We start from the raw sequence: 9,189 nt of genomic DNA on the forward strand, positions 1-9,189 counted from the left end.
TTTGTGGTAATTTGTTACAGCAGCAATGGGACACTAATAACCCCTCCTAGCTATCTAATTCCCAAAAGTGGCCAGAGCAAGATTCACTTTTAGATCTTTGTTTCTTTTTATTCCTTTAGACTGTTGTCTATTTTGTGTAAGATCTGCTAGACTTTGTCCTCCTGGGCCCCACTTTCCCCTCCAGGCAGAGGGCCGTTTGGGGATGTTGCTGAGTCCTTGAGCCCGAGAACATGCCTACCCAAGGCCATCTGTCCTTCCAAGGTCTGTCCAAATGCCACCTTCTGCTTGGAGCTCTCATCATTTTCCCCAATGGATACTTTTCTTCCTCTCAGTCCCTGCAGCGCACACTCACTGTGACACTTGTCACATTGTCTTCTACATTCAGGACCTGTGGTTTGTCTCAACTCCTCTAGGAATCTGCATCTGTTTGTCCTTCACTATTTTAAATTGCCAGACTTTATAAAAAGAGCAGGTGTGTACTTGGTTCTCTGGGGAGAGAGCTTGGCAAGAGATAAAGAACAGAGATGTGTTGTTCCCCTAGGACTCGAATCTCAGCTCCTTCTTGCTCCTGCCGCTAGATGATGTCAACCACCGTGAAAAGACAATAAATAATCCCCTGCTGAAGGCCAGCCAATGGCTGCTTTATTCACTGTATTGGCTGTCTCTTGTGCTCACCTCATATCCTCTTGGCCCTCCTTTGACACCATCATTCCTGGGGAACCAACTTCACACAAGTGTCTTGTGACAGTACCTCACCTCTGCTCCTCCATGCATCTCACTTTCTGTCTCAGGGCTTCTTTTTTTTTTTTAAGATTTTATTTTATTTTTTTTCCTTTTTCTCCCCAAAGCCCCCCTGTACATAGCTGTGTATTTTTAGTTGTGGGTCCTCCTCGTTGTGGCATGTGGGACGCCACCTCAGCATGGCTTGATGAGTGGTGCCACGTCCGCGCCCAGGATTCGAACAGGCGAAATCCTGTGCTGCTGAAGTGGAGCGCGTGAACTTAACCACTAGGCCACAGGGCCAGCCCCTATCTCAGGGCTTTTGTAGGAACCACCTAGCACTCCCACTCGTGCTTCTGGAAGTGTGAGGGTGTTAACACCTCATGAGACAACCTTTGACCAAAAGGAGGTGGGAGTTGTAGGATAAATGCTTCTCTCCTCTGGCCTACAGGTGGAGAATTTTGAGGTGGTTTTTCACAGCTCCTCAGAAGGTTCCAGCAGGATCAAGCCCCATTATTCACAGCTGTGATCAACTCAGTGTGCACTCTTGAATTAGCTTTCCCTTCTTCTATGTTTCCCTCTCCCAAGTCCCCAACTTCGTTCCCTGGGATTCCTTCCCGAAGGAATGTGAGCACCAGTCTCAGGCTGCGTCTTCTGGGGGAATCCAGGCAAGATGCCCACCTTGTGGCTGGAACTGCAGTCGTATCACATGACTGGACTGACCAATACGTAAGCAGCCTGGGGCCATTTTGAGTGTCAGCCTTATAGATCTGACCCAAATACCGTCTCTGTAAGAGGCACTTATCTCCGTATTTCGTCTCACCTAAATGCAGCAGCTTTTGAGTTCCCTTTTTGAACATGTTTTAGGGACCAAATGCCGGGCTGTCAACAATTCCAACAAAGGCATGAAGAGGGCCAGGCTATACTTTACTCATTTGGGCATCTTCTGTAGTTTATTGCATGTGGCAGGCGCTCAATCTGAGCAAGCTGAAGTACCATATCCATTACACAGCTCCTTTCACATGTTTCCAGAGACATAGTGGCTCCTGTTGCCTGCCCCTGCCTGACACATACAGTATGGTGAAATAACAACAGTAATAATATTTATTGAGTACTTACTATATTCCAGATACAGTGCTAAGACCTTTATGTGCATTGTCCCAGTTATTATTAACAACTTCTCCTTGTAATAGATACTATTATTTTCTCCATGTACAGATGTGAAAATTGAGGCCATGAGAGGTTAAGTAATTGCCTAAAGTTGTATAGCCAGTAAATACTGGAGCCAGGATTCAAATTCGACATTCTGACCCTAGAGTTCATTCTTAATCACAATTATCTACTGGTAAGAAAATAAAGACTGCTGGCATAAGATAGACATGTAGCTCAATGGAATAGAATTGAGAGGCTAGAAATAAACCCATATACCTACATTCGATTGATTTTTGACAAGGTGCCAAGACCATTCAATGGTGAAAGGATAGTCTTTTCAACAAATGATGCTGGGGCAATTGAACATCAACATGCAAAAGAATTAATTTGGACCTCTGACTCTCACCACATTAAAAAATTAACTCAAAGGGCCAGCTAGTGGCGCAGTGGTTAAGTTTGCATGTTCCATTTCGGTGGCCTGGGAGTTGCCGGTTTGGATCCTGGGTGCAGACATGGCACCGGGTGCAGACATCATCAAGCCATGCTGTGGTAGGTGTCCCACATATAAAGTAGAGGAAGATGGGCATAGATGCTAGCTCAGGGCCAGTCTTCCTCAGCAAAAAGAGGAGAATTGGCGGCAGATGTTAGCTCAGGGCTAATCTTCCTCAAAAAAAAAAAATAAATAAGTTAACTCAAAATGGATCAAAGACCTAAATATATGGACTAAAATTATAAAACTCTTAGAAGAAAACATAGTTGTAAATCTTCTTGATGCTAGTTTCTTGGATATGACACCAAAAGCACAAGCAACAAAAGAAAAAAATAGATAAATGGGACTTCATCAAAATTAAAAGCTTTTGTGATTCCAATGACATTGTCAAGAAAGTGAGAAGAAAACCTATGGAATGGAGAAATTACTTGCAAATAATATATCTGATAAGGGTCCAGTATCCAGAGTAAATAAAGAACTCTTACAACTCAACAACAAAAAGACAAATGACTCAATTTTAAAAATGGGCAAAGGATTTGAATAGACATTTCTCCAAAGATGCTCAGTATCATTAGTCATTAGGGAAATGCAAATCAAAATCACAATAGGATACCACTTTACACCCACTGGGATGGCTATAATAATTTTTTTATGGAAAATAACAAGTGTCAGTGAGGGTGTGGTGAAATTGGAACCTTCCTACCTTGCTGGTGGGAATATAAAATGATGCAGCCGCTGCAGAGTTACCATATGACTCAGCAATTACACTCCTAGGTTTGTACTCAAGAGAAATGAAGACATACATTCACACAAAAACTGTACACGAATGTTCCTAGCAGTGTCATTCATAGTAGGCAAAAAGTGGAAGCAACCCAAATGTGCATCAATTGATGAATAAATAAACAGAACTTGGTATTATCCATATAATGGAATCTTCTTCAGCCATAAAAAGAAATGAAGTACTTATACATGCTACAACTTGGATAAACCTTGAGAACATTATGCTAAAGGAAAGAAGCCAGACGCAAAAGGTCACAGATTATATATGTGAAAATATATAATATGTATGTATATAATATAATGTATAATATAATGTATATTATATATATATATTATATGAAATGTCCAAATTAGGCAAACTCATAGACGGAAAGTAGGTTAGTGGTTGCCTAGGGCTTGCGGGGAGGGAGGAATGGGAAGGAGTGCTCAACAAGCTCAGGGTTTCATTTTGGGATGACGAAAATGTTCTGGAATTAGATAGTGGTGGCACTTGTACAACACTGGGAGCAGACTAAAAACCACTGAATTGTACATTTTAAAATGGCGAATTTTTATGCATGTGAATTATATTTCAATTAAAAAAAGAAAAGAAGAACCAGAAAGGGAATCTGAAGCAGAGGAGCCAGCTGTCTTCAGCTGGGCTTATACGTGGTGTTCACGGTAGCAATCTTCTAATGCTCCGTTACATTCACTGAATGAACTGTAATCACCAGACTCAGTATTTTTTCACTTCCTATTTACTCTAGAGACCGCTTTCCAAGTCTAGATCCGTGTTTTCGGAGGATTGCACTTTTGGAATGCCCACAGCCAAGTCAGGAGCATTGAACCTTTGGAATGTACACAGTGAAGTCAAATGTGTCCTATTTCCCAAACCACTGAGGGTTAGCATTGAGAGATAAATATCACGTGACATGATTAATGGTTTGAGGAGTGTGGTGGTTAATTTTGTGTCAACTTGGCTAGTCTGTGATATGCAGTTGTTTGATCAAATACTAGTCTATATGTTCTGAGGGTATTTTTTAGATGAGATTGCCATTTAAATCACTAGACTTTGAGTTAAACAAATTACCCTCCATGATGTGGGTGGGCCTCATCCAGTCAACTGAAGGTCTTAAGAGAAAAGACTGAGGTCCCTCAAAGAGGAAGGAATTCTACCTCCAGACCTGTCTTCAGACTCGGGACTGCAACAACTTCTGCCAGAATTTCCGGACTGCTGGATAGCCCTACAAATTTCAGACTTGCCAATGTGTGTGTATATGCACACACACACACACGCACACATCCTATTGGTTCTGTTTCTCCAGAGAACCTTGACTAATACAAGGAGTCTAAATGAAAGCAGAGAAAAAGTTCAGGGTCCCTCAGTTCTTTGAGTGAAACTGTTGTAGCCCAATCACGACTGGGGAACAAAGCAAGGGAAATTCTACGTCATGTAGTAATAGTAAAGGACTAGAGAGATGTGTTGTAGTAAGAACTGCTACCATTTTTTGACCACTCTCCATGTGCCAGGCCCTGGGCTGATTGCTTTAAATGCTTTATCTCTTTAAATCCTCATAAAAAACCCAATTAGGTTCAGAATAAGAAATAGAAACCGTTTCAGGTATTTTAAACAAAAAGGAATTTAACACAGGGAATTAGATGCTTACAAAAGAGCACCTAAAGAGGTGATGAGAAGGGCCGGCCTGGTGGCACAGCGGTAAAGTTTGCACATTCTGCTTTGGCAGCCCGCGGTTCGCCAGTTTGGATCCCGGGTGCAGACCTACTCACTGCTTGTCAAGCCATGCTGTCACAGGTGTCCCATATATAAAGTAGAGGAAGATGAGTGTGGATGTTAGCTCAGGGCCAGTCTTCCTCAGCAAAAAGAGGAGGATTGGTGGCAGATGTTAGCTCAGGGCTGATCTTCCTCAAAAAAAAAAAAAAAAAGAGGTGATGAGAAAACTCCAGGATAAGCCTCCAGGAATGATTCTCAGATCCTGAAGAAGTGACTTGCCGGGGAAGTTACTCTGCCACAATAAAGTATGTGGGGAATCAGAAGCTGTCACCGCAACCATTGAGTTCAAGAACACATGGTTGTAGATGCATTCTGGGGACCAAGAAGCTTCTGTGCGGTTGCCACAATGGGCTTAACTCTCACCAAGTTAATGACTGGACATTGGAACATGTAGTCCAGCCATTGCCTTTGCTGCTACTAATTTTTTACCCCCACTACGCAGGGAGGTCAAAAGTGGAATAGAGCTATGATAAAACTCCATATTACCATGACCCTGAAAACAGCTGAAAGCAGCTGGAAGTTGACTTCCATTCTATGTAAGTGCATTAATTAGTGGAAAATAATTCTCATCCAGAACCCTAGCTGCAAGGAAAATTGGGAAATGTAGTTTCCAGCTTCTGGCGTACATTCATAATTTTGTGCAACAACCGCTTTTCTCTAAAGACTTTTTCATCATTCCAGAAGACACTCCTAAGCAATTCCTCCCTATTCCTCCCTCCCTCAATCCCCTGGCAATCACTCCTCTGCTTTCTGTCTCTATGGATTTGCCCATTATGGATATTTCACATAAAAGGAATTATGCAATGTGTGCCATTATTTGTCTGGCTTACTTCATTTTGCGTATTTTTGAGCTTCATCCAAGTTGTAGCGTGTGTCAGTACTTCGTTCCTTTTTATGGCCAAATTACATTCCATGGTATGGACATACCACAATTTTTTTATCCATTCACCCGTTGTTGGACGTTTGGGTTGTTTCCACTTTTTTGGCTATTGTGAATAGTGCCGCTATAAACATTCATGAACAATTATCTCTTTGAGTATCTATTTTCAATACTTTTGGGTATATACCTAGGAGTGGAATTGCTGGATCCTATGGCAATTCTATGTTTAACTTTTTGAAGAATCACCAAACTGTTTTCCACAGTGGCTGCACCATTTTATATTTCCACCAGCAATGCACAATTTCCAGCAATGTTCCTATTTCTCTACTTCCTCACCAACACTTATTTCCCATTTTTTTAATTATAGCCATCCTAGTGGGTGTGAAATGGTATCTCACTGTGGCTTTGATTTGCATTTTCTTTTTTCTTTTTTTTTTAAAGATGAGCACCTGAGCTAACACTTGTTGCCAATCTTCTTTTTTTCTTCTTCTTCTTCTCCCCAAAGCCCCCCCAGTACATAGCTGTATATTCTAATTGTAGATCCTTCTGGCTCTGCCACGTGGGATGCCGCCTCAGCATGGCTTGATGAGCAGTGCCATGTCTGCACCCAGGATCCCAGCTGGCAAAACCCTGGGCTGCCTAAGTGGAGCGCTCACTGGAATTTAACCACACGGTCACAGGGCCAGGCCCTGATTTGCATTTTCTTAGTGACCAATGATGCTGAACATCTTTTCATATTCTTTTTGGCCATTTGTATATCTTCTTTGAAGAAATGTCTATTTACGTACTTTGCCCATTTTTTAATTGAGTTGTTTGTCTTTATGTTGTTGTGTTGTAAGAGTTTTTTATATGTTCTGGATACTAAATCCTTATTAGATATATTGTTTTATTTCTTTTGATCTACAGACGGTTAGTTGCCCACCCAATGTCCATTCTTCCCTTCTTACTAAGGGAAACTTTACTGGCATCATGTCCAGATGAAAAACTTTATATCCTAACCTCTCTTGAAGATGGTGGTGGCTGATGAGATATAAGCAGGAGGGCTCCCAGGAAAGCCCTTTAACTTTAATTCCTTTACTTTTCTCCCTGACCAGAGCTCTGACATGATGGTTGGAGTGCCAGCAGCCATCTTTTGACCTTGAGGATAGAAGGTACATAAAGGATACTGAGGAGACAAACAGAAGCCTAGTTCAATGATGACTCTCTGGAACACACCAGTTCTGGATTGCCTGTCTCTGGAATACTCTTATGTGAGAGAATAAATTGATGCAAGCCCCTTTAGTTATATCTCTGTTACTACTTACCAACCACAATTCCTAACAAAGAAAACATGCTCTTGACCAGCTGACTCAGCCTAGAAGACCAGGAATTTAGTGGAAATCTCTATGAGCATCCAAAAATTCCTTAAGAAATAAGGTGCTTATTAGACCATATGCTGTAAGAACAGGGACTACCTTTTATTCCATAGTTCTTGACTCACTGCTCAATAAATAGTGGGTGAAAAATTTAACAGATAGATGGATGGATGCTTAATCAAAATGTTGAAGAAGAAGGTGCCAAATATTAATTTATAGTGTCACAGCTCCAAATTCACCCTTCTTTGCCCTGCTTTGTGATAATGGACTCTACGCCTGGAGGAAAAATATTCTAACTTGAGTCACCACAGTGCAGAATCATGGCTTCTTGTCCAGTTTCCAGAATTAAACCAGTTCTGAAACACAGACCCCCTTGATTGAAGGGGAGATTGAGTCCCTTTGAGGAAGAACCTGACAGAATTGCCACAAGTATACAACATAAATCTTCCTCTGAGCCTTTTCTAAAGAGATCTGATGTCATTTACTAACGTGACAGCACTGGAGAAAAAGAAATATCCAGACCTTTGGGGGATGAGTAGACACTACCTCTGACTTGATGTTAATTCTTGAGAGCTGAAAATGGCACTATGGCCCACTAAAGTATGGGACCCATGGAGTCTACCCTATGGGTATTTCCCTAGTTCCTGAAATAATAATTGGATATACTGGACTAGAGGCAAAATTTCTTCATTGGCTCTCTAATAATCTGTGGAACAAGGGTCATTATCTTATAAATAGCCAATAGCTATTATTATTAATATTATATGTTATATGTAATATATATTATATATAATATTATTATTATATTATATATAAAAAATTATATGATTAATAGCTAAGTGGAAGCCTCTGGAACTTCATCTCTCTACCAAGATAGAAAACTGGAAGCAATGCTGCATTTCTCGGGGAACTGCAGAGATTAGTGCAACATTGAAGACTTGAAACATGCAACATAGATATTGATGATATCTATCATATTCCCATTTAATTCACCTGTTTGGCCTGGGAAAAAGTAGAATGGATATTGGAGAATGACTGTAGATTTCCATAAACTAATCATATTCTAGTATGACTTCAATTGCAACTTCCATTATAAATGAGTAACTTTATTGGAGCAAGTCAACAGAACCCCAGCACTTGTTATGCAGTGGTTGATCTGACTAATGCTTTTTCCTCCATATCAAGTTGCAGGGACTACCAGAAGCAGTTTACTTTTACCTGGCAATGTCAATAGTATGTGTTCACTTTCTTGTCTCAGTGCTATGTCAGCTCTCCAGTTCTCTGTCATATTATAGTCAGCAAAGATCTCAGTTATCTGGACATTCCACAAAACATAACTCTTGTCTATTACATTGCTACCATTATGCTGATTGGATCTGATAAGCACAAAGTAGCAGTTAATTTGGAATTATTAATAAGAACTACAGAGTGTGAAAGAAACCTGAGGGGCCTGCCACCTCAGTGAAGTTTCTGGGGATCCAGTGGACTGGAGCATTTTGAGATAGCCTTTCCAAGGTAACAGAAGAGGTGATGCACAATCTACCATGATAAGAATCACAATGCTTGGTAGGCTTTTTTTTTTTGGATTTTGGAGGCAATATATATCAGGTTTTGAGTTGGAACCACCTAATGAGTCACCCATAAGGCTGCCAGTTCCAAATGGAGAACAGAGCAAGAAAAGACTCTGCAACGTGTCCAGGCTGTAGAGTAAGATGCTCTTCTACTTGGTCTTATGATCCAGCAGATCCAATGATACTCAAAGGTCTCTATCTAATGAGGATAGTGAGTAAAACCTTAGGCAAGCACCAGTAGGAGAATCACAGTATTGACCTCTAGGATTTTGGAGCAAATCTATGCCCTTTCACCGGCCACCCAGTGCTTGCTTAATGGACTCATGAACAACATGTCTATGGTGGTTGGGACAAAAGCTCTAAATGGGCTCAACAACGTGGACTTCCCCTTAAGGAAGCTGACGTGACTAATGCTACTTTTGAGTGTCTAATCTGCTAACACATGATGTCAACATTGAGCCCCCCCATAT

The sequence above is a fragment of the Equus caballus genome, chromosome 2 (genome assembly GCF_041296265.1).
Source record: "Equus caballus isolate H_3958 breed thoroughbred chromosome 2, TB-T2T, whole genome shotgun sequence".
Classification (NCBI taxonomy): Eukaryota; Metazoa; Chordata; class Mammalia; order Perissodactyla; family Equidae; genus Equus; species Equus caballus.